General features: G+C 37.8%; 1 protein-coding gene across 5 annotated transcripts in view; it reads left to right on the forward strand.

The window, feature by feature from the left end:
- SOCS5 (suppressor of cytokine signaling 5) overlaps positions 1-12,417 on the forward strand; it is a 33,795-nt gene that overhangs the window by 15,705 nt on the left and 5,673 nt on the right. For 3 of the 5 annotated variants that reach the window (XM_075042868.1, XM_075042864.1, XM_075042867.1), the window contains one exon: positions 11,169-11,260. The exons of 1 other annotated variant lie outside the window; for it this stretch is intronic. The gene's annotated coding sequence lies outside the window, so the exon portion shown is untranslated. Of the gene's footprint in view, positions 1-10,752; positions 10,834-11,168; positions 11,261-12,417 lie in introns of those variants that run through there. One more of the 5 variants, XM_075042865.1, reaches the window with a different exon arrangement.

Below are 12,417 nucleotides of genomic sequence, written 5' to 3' on the forward strand. Positions count from 1 at the left end.
TCTAATGGTTTGAGGGGTGCTCAAGCTGTGGCTAATCATCATATCAAGAAAATGTCTTAGTTTTCATCTACAAATGAAAGTTTGGAATTCTCATTCTTGTGATCACTGTGCATGTTTTCCATCAGGAACTCCTGGCCACTATGTGACAGTAGCTAGATGTGGAAACTGCCACATGTCTCCTAATGATAAACTGAGGGAATGTATATTTCTACATCAAGAATCAAATTCCTTTTCATCATGGAGGATACTTAAGGATCATAGCTTCCTGAAATCATTTATTAATCAGGTTGTCCCTGTCTCCTTCAAAGTGTTTATGTGGATTGTCTGGTATTTTAAGTAACAGTTGAACCATCTTTTTGAAAAAATCAAGAGGAATAATTCTTGTATTTTTATGTTAACAGCTTTTCCTGTTAACAGTGTTACAGCTCCTGGATCTTCTGAAACATATAGTATTTTTTTAGATGAGTCTTAGTCTCAAGGCTTCATGTTATCTTTTTGCTGCATGATTATGACTTTCATTTGATCTTTCATTTATTAAAACATGTTTCCTGGTATAAGGTGAATCTGGTTTAACATTAAGGAGTGAGGTTTCACAGAAACGGCTAAACCAGTGTTAACAGCTCACTTCTCCCTTTCTCTCTTTGCATAAGACCCCAGAGCTTCTCCTACCCTCACACTGTCATTTCTCTTCCAGCTTCTTTTTCCTAGCTGAAGTGCTGTTTGTATGTCTGGTGCTTCCATTAATTAGCTTATAGTGAAAACAGAGGTCAGATGAATGTTGGAACTGATGTAAAAGGATGGGAGGGAAGCAAGGATATCCCTTCTAATAATAGCAAAGCAATGGTAGGTTAGTTACCATGGACTATCACCCTCAGGGTGCCCTGGCTATGGCTAAATTCTGTTAATGAGAAACAACCTAGAAAGACCTGTACTCCTCTGTTCCTTTTGTGCAGGGGATGGTAAATTATCATCTCAGGCTGATATGGTGAAATAGCATCAATCATTCACTTTATCTCTGTTGTGTTTTGGGATTTGTTTGGGTGTGGGTGTGGGGAGCTGGGGGCTTTTGTTGTTGGTTGTTTTTGGTTGGGTTTGTTTTTTTTTTTTAAATACCTGCTCTCTGACAAGTTCATCATCTAGTAGTCAATGTCTGATTTAGGTTTGCTCAGTTTTATGTGGTGCTGCACACTCTTTCTGCATGAAGTGGTCTCTTAAACCATTCATACAACTGAATCTCTGCTTTCATAGATCTGATTAAGGGCAAAAGAGGATTATTAGTTTTATTAGTCTTGTGCAGCTGGTAGTGCTGTTGTAAAGATTCATTTTTCTAGTCCGTTCCTTTGCTGCATCTTCTTGGAGTTCCTGCAGCCTATAACTTAAACTTACCTGTATCAGCCAGGAGCCCGTAGATACTTAGTGACTTTCCAATACTGAATGAGCTGTTGTGTGTGTTGGGTATTAGAGTGGTATCACAGGTCAGCAAGTTGCCGTTTTTGGGTAAGACATTTTCCTATTGAATAATAGGAATGCATATTAGCTAATCAGTGGGTTATTGGTCTATGACTAGGTAGGTCTGGGTACAACAATCCTTGGTGAAAACTGGTGTCAGCTTTAGGATTAGATAGACAACATCAAAAGGCAAAGCATTTATATATTTTCTTTTCAGAAGAATTTAGGAGCTAACCAAATATGCACATTTTTCTTAGAAAATTCTCATCCTATGGGGGCTTGCTTACTTAATATACACAGGTGCTTCTTTGCTAAAATAAGCATTTCATTCAAATAGTTTTGATGTAACCAATTGCATTATTTCAGGCCAAGAAGAAAGATGTAGCCACATCTTGACAAAGTATCACTTCCTTTACATCTCTACTATGCAACAGAATCCAGCTCCCTAAAGATAAAATAGTAACATAATAATCTAGTTAACACTTCAGTTGTAACGGACTGAGGCAATAGGTGCTCTTAAGAGGAAAGACAGGCCCGATTTTCACATAAATGATCGTTCAGTCTCTCTAATGCATATACTGTGGATATAGTCAGTCTTACGTTTTTGACAATGTGAAGAGTTAACTTTTTTGCTTGAAGCTTTTATGGTACATCTTGATACTATGTTTTAAATCATGAGCATTCCTGTGTTGCATGGCAGGAGAAAAGTGTTACTTTTTTTTTTTAATTCAAAACCACAGAAGTCTCCTTGCTCATGACTAGAGACCAAGAGAGCCTCTACATTTACTCATTAGCCTTTTTTGTGTAAAGGTGCAGAACACAAAAGGAGACAAAGTATTGCAAAGAGCTGGATCCTTTACTGTGCCGTCACTCTAAGAAACGTATTTTGTTATTGTTAGAGCAGTAACTCTAAACTTGGTAAATTATAGTCTCCTTACCCTGAGCTTTTTCTTTTTAAAGATTGCTAATGGATCTTTGTGCGAGTACTGTTTAACATCACTATCAGTTAAAGGAATGGTGCAATTATTTATATAACATGTTCAGTTAAAAACAGAGTGGCATACTCCATGGCTGTTAGGGTGAGTTTGTTCTAGTGATACCAGTGGTATCAAGCAGTTCCATTACAGTCTCTTGTTTTCACAACCACCATAACTCTGCATTAACACTTATTGATTGGAATATTTTTCATGCAGAGACTATGTATGAGTACTGACTTTGCCTTTTAACACTTCTAAATCTCTGTTTATTTAAGTTCTGGAAATATCTGTGCTACTGTACATTGTTGGAATTCTTGACTAGCAAGCTAAAAGTAAAACACCTAAAATATGAAAATTGGCAGAGGCATAGATAAAGTTTCCGCTGAGCACTTTGCTTTAAAGAAATTTTGTTCTGACTTTTCAATATTTATACTTAAACTGTCTTGCACAAAAAAATTAAAATCTTAAATATATCAATGTATATATTTTATATATATAGACACATACAAACTATAAATATTTATTAATTAGACACTTGTTGGTTCAATATAAATATAAAATTTTGCTAAGCTAACAAACTGATATATTTTTTCCCTTACTCTTAAGAAAAACTTCCCTACGTCAGGGGCTGAACATGCAAGGCTAATGTTTAAGGTTTTTTTAACTTGAATTTTAATATTGCAAAAAACCAAAGGGCAGAATTTCAGAAAGCTTCAAATTCACTGAAATCATGATTCCTAGTAGAGGTCAAAATATATTCTAAGTGTTTCTTCATACTTTTGGAAGTCCTACTTGAAATAGTTCATGCAGTCTACTTTTAGCTAGTTTCCAGAATGCTGTGGGGGTTTTGTTTTGTTGTTTTTGTTTTACTTTTTGTTTTGTTGGGTTTTTTTTTTACTTTTTTCCTTTCCTTAAAGATGCACTGTAATTTGCTATGTATCATAAACTGTCATTGCACATGCTTTATGTATCGAATATACAGAATATCCAAGACAGTCTTAGTTTTGATTTTCTGGCATATTAGTCCATAATTTTAAAGTTATAAGAATGCCTTTAGTTAATTTTTGGTGGCATTTGAAAACCATCAGTTCAATTCCACTGCAATTTAGTAATAGCATTGATGTTGCAGTTGGCTGTGCCGCAGCATGACCCTGCACAGCAAGGCTTGGTGGGTGCTCAGTGGCAGAGCTTGCAGGTATAGAACCATAAAGCACGGGTTCCTTTCAGCTGGAAAACTGCAGAAAAATGTTTCTGATAGCTTTAACTGGATATAGTTGGGATAAAGTTGCCTGTGGATCAAAGTGAAAACATGAAACAGGCTAGACCTGCTGGCAGCTTTCCAGCTGCTTCTTTGCAGGGTTTATATTCTTTTACCTACCCCATCCCAGCCTAGGCAACCAGGTGCATGCTGCCAATTAGTCTTGTCAAGACAGCCCAGAGCTTCTCTTGACAAGCCTGACTGCTGACAGCAGCTGTGGGGTAGTTTTAGGCAGGATTTTAACTCCTTGCTTGCCAGGTACTTCGCAGGTTAAATCTCCTGGTCTCATTCTGCAGTTATTCCAGTATGCTTCTATTTTATGAAAACATGTTTTATACAGAAACTGAACTAAGATTGCCAGTGGTGCTATAGTGAGAGTTTACTTGGCAAAATTCTGGCATGAAAGAATGTAGCTTGGGACTTAAATCATAATGAAGGTCACTTTATAGATCTGTGGTTGCTATCAGAACTATCTATCCCAGGCCACCACCTTCTTCATGTAGAGTGTAGCTGTAGCTGGATAAGACACCAGGCTGGTCCAGCAATTTTCTCCCCAGCAGCTTGAAGTTTAATCTCTCTTCAGTATTGCAGTGGCATGAGGGAGTTTGACCAATTTACAGGTCATCCATTAATATAGTTATACTATAAATTATAACTAAATGTTTCATACTTTTAAACATTTCAAGTAATTCATGTTGCTGCAAAGAGAAGCTTGGTTTTAGTTGTGGAATTTTCCTGAGTTTTCTTGTCTTTTACATGTGTATGAGCTTACTACTATCAAGTGCTTTGCTCCAGTAATGTTAGCAGTGAACAAAAAATATAGATGCTATCCATAAACCTCAGTGGGTTTTTTATTTTCATCAGAAATGGCAAACTTGTGAACTGAGCAACTCATAGTGCAAGAGAATATTGGTTTTTTTAAGTGCAGGTAACAACATTTAGTTTTCAGGTTAACACTAACTTCATAATTGCAGTTCTTAAGAAATCACAGCTTAGGCTGTCATTCTTCTCAGTTGTTGGGGTTCTAGAAACTTTTGAACTTCTGGGTTTATTTCACTCAAATTTGAAAGAAAGGCAGCTTTTTTTAGTATGTCTTGCAAACTGCATGAATAGCAATACTGCTTTTTTCTATGTAGTCACCACTGTTGATACATCACTAGAGAAAGACAAGTAGAACTTTGTTTTCATCAATTTTAAGAGGTGGCAGCTAGCTAGTTTGTATTTGAGCGTATGATGTTTTGCTTGGTCAGATAGAAGGGAAATATGGGAAGTAGCTGGATGCATGAGAAGAGCTCTGTATGTAAAGGAGATGCTTGTAAGCTGGTGGGGGGCAAGGGTACTGTGGTCAGGGAGAGGCATTAAGCAGGCTGTTGAGGTTTTGAAAAATGTAGTGAGAAGAAATAAGACTGTTAAAACAGTATAATTTGATCCCAGAACACAGGAGCTATCTGTTTGCAAAATAGCCAATTTGCAATTGAATGAAATGCTCTGTTTTCAAAATATCTTAAATTGGATGTTTCTACTGAGCTACTTAAGGATGTGGGATATGATTGACCCATCTTTTCAACTTTGCTTCAAATTTCCTTTGCTTTCAGTGAGGCATAGCTATTAAGGTATGTTTTTCTTTAACTCAGAACTCCCAAGAATTACATATGAATAACCATTAGATCACTCATTATATCAATTTGAGACCTCTTTATATTTTTGTCGTGGTTTAACCCCAGCCAGCAACTAAGCACCACGCAGCTTCTCACTCACTCCCCCCCCATCCAGTGGGATGGGGGGAGAAAATCGGGAAAAAAAGTAAAACTTGCGGGTTGAGATAAGAACGGTTTAATAGAACAGAGAAGAAGAAACTAATAATGATAACACTAATAAAATGACAACAGCAATAATAAAAGGATTGGAATGTACAAACGGTGCACAGGGCAATTGCTCACCACCCGCTGACCAACACCCAGCCAGTCCCCGAGCGGCGAATCCCCGCCCCCCCTTCCCTGTTCCTAAACTAGACAGGACGTCACATGGTATGGAATACACCTTGGCCAGTTTGGGTCAGGTGCCCTGGCTGGGCATGAGAAGCTGAAAAAATCCTTGACTATAGTCTAAACACTACTGAGCAACAACTGAAAACATCAGTGTTATCAACATTCTTGGAATACTGAAATCAAAACATAGCACTGTACCAACTACTAGGAAGACAGTTAACTCTATCCCAGCTGAAACCAGGACAATTTTAGAACTTGACAGAGAAGGATATGCTTCATTAGTGTCCTTAAAAGTAGAAACAAATTCTGCCCAACTAGGGGAGAGCTCCATAACTTTTTCTCAGAGTACTTACGGCTTTTGCAGAGGTCATCAAGAGGGCTGCCGTACTGAATGTGAACACTGACTGGAACCATTTATTCTGCCCACATGAATTTAAAAAAAGTATATTGGCAGCTTCTTTTTGAGGAGAGTTAAACATAGTAGTACAGAAAACATTATTTCAGCGAGTCACCTAGAGTTCTCTTCCGTAGTGGGTATCTTTGCTAACTTAATGCTTTTTCTTGTAACTTCACCTAATCATTTGAAAAAGTAAAAATTGCCTATTTAGGGTGTGTGGAGGTAATTTAAAGGGAACGGCTTCTGTTTAATGTTACTTGTGTGGATTTACATGTTAGTATGAGTGGCCATCAGGATACTGCCTAAATGATTTGAGGGTGTCTTTACTTAGAATTAATATGTATCATTGTCTTGAACTGGCAGAGCTTCTATCATAGATATCTATCAGTATGTGGAGTTCCCAGTAGATCTATATAGCATTATTTCTGTATTAGTATCTGAAACTTATGTTTGCTATGTGTATTTCTGTGATCCTTATATAATTAGAAATGCTAGCTTTGTTCATGATGGTTGCATTATTATCCACTAGACTTGTGTAAGTACACGGAAAAGAGTACTCCAGAAACAACTGTCTCTCTGTCTTTAGTTCAGTGTTGTTCATGTTCTCCTCTTCCACTGATGTTTTTCTGTTTAAGTGATTTTAGATTTTTCTGAACAGAAATGGATGGCAACTCTACAGTATTTTCTAATCTAACATGTGAACACATGTAGTCTTGACATTGTTCTTTTTGAAACCCCAAAGCCTAGTAAGGGGCTACAAGGATGTATCCCACTGTTCAAAATATCTTGGAATGATATTTTTTAACTGAAGTCACCAGTGTGTAGCTGCTTGGAAAGAAACTGGCAGATCATCAGCTATCCAAGCTAACACTGCTTTTTGCTCATTGTGAATCTGCACCAAGGAGAGGAGGAGATTACTTCTTATTTTCAGGTTGGAATAATGGCAAAATATTGTTATTTTTCTTTGACTTGACAGTCTGCCAGCTTAAGCCCTTGAAACTTGTAGCTTTCCCTGTATTTTAGAAGGACACATCAAGCCAACTCAACATTTTATTTTTGAAGTAAAGTTTTCGGTGGCTGAACTTTCAACATGAATGTTCAAAGCAGCAGCTTAAATAGAGTCCTACTATCTCACTTTGCAGCCAGAGCCCCGCAGCTGATTAGTATATAGGCCTCAGATTGAGATTTCTCTTCAAAGTAGCCATCTTAATATCATGAGTAGAACTAACCAGTGGTACTGTGGAAGGAAGCAGTCTTGCCCTGGCTGCTGCTTCCTCCCTCCTCATCTGCTCCTCCCTTGTGTTAACATGAGCTTTTATGCAGAAGTCATAAACCAGATAGAGTAAATGATTGAGACTTTTTCTGAGAATTCATTTTAGTCTGGATCAGTTCCTTGAGCTGGTTGACTGGGCAGCCATACGGTGTACAGACCACCTCCTGCACCAGCACAGGTGGCCAGGAAGAGGCTAACGCCATTTCTTTTGGTTGCAGTGCTGACTTACACCAATTTTGTGTGTTGTTGGAATTACAGCTTGGTATTCTTTACCTCTTCTTGGCAGGTTTGAGTTTTGATTTGGGTATTCAGACATTCAGATTCTTCTTTCTCCCTATGCAACTGCACTTCCAAATTATCAGAGCCTGCTAGGAAAAAAACAGTAGCACTTTGCCCTAATAAGGCTTTCATGAACATTTGAGACACTTGGCCCCTTTACCTTGTCTAGTTAAAAAAAAATAACAGCCACCTCTTCCAGCCCTCCAAATCAGTTCTTCAAGCTGTCTGCAGTGAGCACATTTGTGTGTATGTGTAGAAAAATGCATGGTTCTGCTTAAGCCAACATATTCCTTGTTTTTTAAGAAATGTTGTCTCTAGTATAACATTAGTAATTCATTATTTCTGGCATGTGTGTTGGAAGGGAGGAGAATGCTTTGTAATCCTTAGTATTGCCCTTTCTTCCTTCCTCAAGTGGATTACTTTAAATGGTAGGTGTTTGCCACCCTTATTCATTTTGACTAAATAAGGTTGAGGAGTGCTTATGTGAGCAGCTTTCCCTAGGAGCAGTAACCTATAGCAGGCATTTGGCAATGTGCAAATGGGACATTAACCTCTTCAGCAAGCATACCTTAATGGAAGCAGATGTCTTTAATAATAGAGTGTCTCATCACTGCTGAGTGAATAATATAAAAGTAAGGAACAATCCAAGTAGAAGCGTAGTCTCCCTCCGTTCCTTTTACTTCTACCTCCATGGTCCAAGGTGATATGCACCAGCATCACTGAATGTGTTAGCCTGCTTGCCTTTGTAGGCTTGTGCTAACATTGAACTAAACAGTGTGCAAGGAGCAGAGAGACTGTGATTTCTCTCCCTTCCCTCTTTTCCCTCCCCTTTCAGGTTATTGGTTTTGTTGACTTGCCTGGTTTTGTTTTCCTTCGATGTTTTGTCCTTGTTATCTTTCAATGTTTTGAAGTTGCTATCATATGAAAGTGCCAAAACAAGGAATTTTGTAGATTCTTGGTTTTGAAATAAGCATACTATACCTGTTTTGTAAGGTGTCATACCTTATGCAGTATATCAGCTTTTGTGAAGATGGTACATTTTTAGGAGTTAATATTTTGAATGTAATTTACCATATCAACTAATTTTTAAATTGGGTAACACTGTGAGAGTGAAACAAGTGTATCATCTTTAGGACAGAGCATGACCTTGGCTTTGAATGTTCATCCGAGGAAGTCACAGGCAGAAAGCTCCAGCTAGATCTTGTGACACTTCTGGAAAGAGTAGTCTGAGTTTTCAGAGTAATCTATTAATATGTGGTATTTCAGGATTACAAACTGGTTGTAGCTGTTGTCTTTATTTAAATCATATTACACAAATGGTATTCCTAGCTCTCTTTGTAGTTTCATCATTTGTACACTCAGAATACTTGAAGACTACACTCATGCAAACTTCATGGCTTTGAATGTCTCTAAATTTACTGCAAATGGGAATATAGTGTTAAGATACTACTGTTCATTGCTTCTGTAATCCCTGAAGAGTGCTTACTACCTGTTGTTTCTTTAAGGTAACTTGTGGCAGTTTAAAGCAGATAGAAATACTTTTTAGTTGAAAAGAGATTGCTTTAGGAACATTAGTATAACTTCTCTTTTTCTTAGAAAATCTACAAACTGATGAATTCACTTTGCAGATTTTTTTGGAATTAAATTTATTTTCTGTTTAGGCTAAAATAACCACTGGCAGTGCTCCTTTGTAAAACCGGGATGGCTTTAGGGCCAGTTCAGAAGTAATTTGTATTTTGCCAACCTTAGCGCTGCTACAAGAAAACTGTGAAACCACACATCTGTTGCACATTGATTTAAACTAATTTAAAATTACTAGATTGAATATTAAATACTTTACCAATGACTCAAGTTTTATTCTAATACAAGGTTGAGAGGTTTAACTGAGACAGTCACCCAAATTCAAGAAAGTGTTCTCCATTAGCAAAGGATGGTTCCCAAAGCAACCACTCCCTCCTGGAGCCACTGGGCAGCTTGTCCAACAGGCTGTCAGCTGGCTAGCAATGGTGATGTGATAGGAGGTACATTGACTTTTCATGTTTCTGAGCAGAACTGAGGAATAATAATGATGTATAAAGTTAAGATAAGTACCATTAAGCATGAAAATTCAAGATAAGCTTCCATATCCTTTTTAGATATTTAATGAGTCAAAATGGTTAGTATGCAGCCCTTTTGCCACCTGTCCCCAGTAAAACAGCATCACTGCTTTTATTTGGAATGCAGGTATGTCTTCAGAGGCCTGCATGACCTACTGTTTTAAGTAAGGCTTTATTGAAAATTGTATAACCCTTATTCTAGCAACTTAACCTTTTGTTTGCTCTATTAAGGACTTGCTCTGAACCAGTTATAGTAGGTGTTACTGTCTTGTGTTTGTAGACTCACTAGGAACATAATAGGGAAAAAGAAATGAGTGTAAATGTTGAAGTTGCAAAAGAACTTTACTTTTGCTTTAATCTTGTTGTACTACAATTTTGTACTTGTAATTCTATTACTCTCTAGAAAGATTACTTCCATGGAATCCTTCCATAGTAGTAGTATGGCCTAACTTTAAAAACATTTCAGCAATTTTAGTGCTTCCAGAGGTGAATGGAAACTAATAATGTTTAGTGCTTTCCTGACATTACTCTGGAGTTTCTGCCTAGGAATATTAACTTTTAATATTCACCTAGTGGTTGTTCAAACCCATAGTTTTTTTATTCCAGTAAATATGCATCATATTTGAATACTTTTCTTCCTGTTCTGCATGTAAAGCTTTAACATAAGTTCCCAATGTTTTCTCTTAACTCTTACTCCTGTCCTGGGCTTGGTTCTAGTGTGGAGAAGCAAATTATTCTCTTCTGTCCTGTTACTGTTAGATTTCTGACAGTAGTGTGAGCATACTAAATCCCTCAACTCCTCTTGGATTTCTGAAAAACGATGATTATTTTAGGGAAGTGCTGACCTACTCTTTTATTAAAAAACTTGTCTTGTGTTCCACTTTCCCATTTTTAGAATCATGGTTCATATTCTTCTTGCTTCACAATCGTGTAACATCCTTGTGTCAACTACAGCAGTTGCTTACCTGGAAAAGTAATATTAGAAAAGTGTGTATTTTTAGCTGCCTTTTGATGTGATGTAGCAGCTGGAAACAAGGAGGAGAGGCGGTATGAGGTGATCTGACAGCACTGCTAGCCACAACTTGGGAACCACTGCTTTGGACTTGAGACCAAAATGTGGGGAAATGATTTTTACAGGCCTGAGTATGCCCCTTGTGCCTGGCACTTCAATAATCCAGATGCTGTGGCTTTGCTCTTGGTTCTCAAAAGCTTCATTTGAGGGTCCTCCCCTGAACTCTATTTGACAAACGTTAATAGATGAAAAAGAAAGTTCTGTGAAGCTTTTTGTTTATGTTAATATTCATTAAAAATATATAATGAGCAGGCAGTTCCAAGCACACATTTAAGATATAATTAGTAAAATCTCCCTTTGATACCAGTGACTACTTGTAAATATCTAAGTTAAAAAGATATTCTAACAACTAACAAAAATACTGGTTTTCTCTTTGTAGTAATCATGTCCACAACTTGGAGAAGGAATCTAGCAAGTTTGTGTTGAGGTTTATTCTCAAGACAAGATACAGTGACTCGTATGCTTTTCTGGGTAAGAAGGGTATCTATATTCTCTTGAGTATGACAAAAAGTAGTTAACCTTTTAAATTTAACTTTTGAAAAGTACAGTCTGTCAAGCCAGTATGGTGGGGGTTTTGTGGGTGGGTGGGGGTGGTTGTTTTTTCTTTGTTCTTGAAGCTTTCTGAGCAAGTGTAGAGAACTTTTTCCACCCATCTAACAGTCTAAAGATGTTCTAGACTAACAGTGCAACGGAAGAGCAATAATGAGCAATTTTAGAATAAAAGACACCACTGAATAGTGTATGACTGTTTGGTTAGAAAAGTAATTCCAGTTCATTGTCACAAAGACACGTACTGTTTCTAGCCTGATTTCCCAAGGGAATGGAGGTTCCATACTCTCTCTTCCTTTTCCTTTCCCCCAAATTTTGAACATCCCTGTGACTAGGAAGAGAAAGAAATGTACAACTTGAGAGAAAAGTGGGTAGAAGTCAACTTTATGTATACTGTGTTGACAGGCTGGCAGCCAGCAAACATATGCTGCCTCCTGGTCAGTGTGGGTATTCTGAGACACCACAAACAGCTGTGTTATTGCAGTGGTACGATACATGGTTATATGGTTCCTACAAATCTGTACATGATCTGACTTTATTAGTTCTGCTGCTCTTAGAACTCCCCCAGTTCCCCAGCTTGGTCCAGACAATTCCAGAAAAAACAAATCTAGGAATTTTTTTTTAATCAGGAAGATGTTCCTTGCTCCTTGCTTACTCGCTTTTATGTATGCATACTCTGTAGCATCTTCTATGTATAACATTTCTCTGCAAGAGTGTCCCTCTTTAATAACTACTTGGATGGTGTTCAGATTGGCATTAGCACCGTGTTCTAGTTAACTTGTGCCAGTCATCTCCAGAGACTGTTAAGGCCTGACTTCTCTGATCCCCCCACCCCTGCCCCCCCTGCCCTGCCCCCTGCTGCATCCACACTAAATTCTTAACGTTTTAGTTTATGCAATTGGATGTAGATACCTAGCTTGCTGGGTTTGCTGAAGTATCTCAGGAGGGGATGAGGAAGAAAGGTTTTGCTCCTTTTGCTGTCCCTATAACAGTTAGGTGTTTCATGTTCATTATCCTTTCATGATTCTCATAAAATGAGAATGATTCTCTGACTCTTCAAGTCTCAGTGGATTCTGCTA

The sequence above is a fragment of the Buteo buteo genome, chromosome 12 (assembly GCF_964188355.1).
Source record: "Buteo buteo chromosome 12, bButBut1.hap1.1, whole genome shotgun sequence".
Lineage (NCBI taxonomy): Eukaryota > Metazoa > Chordata > Aves > Accipitriformes > Accipitridae > Buteo > Buteo buteo.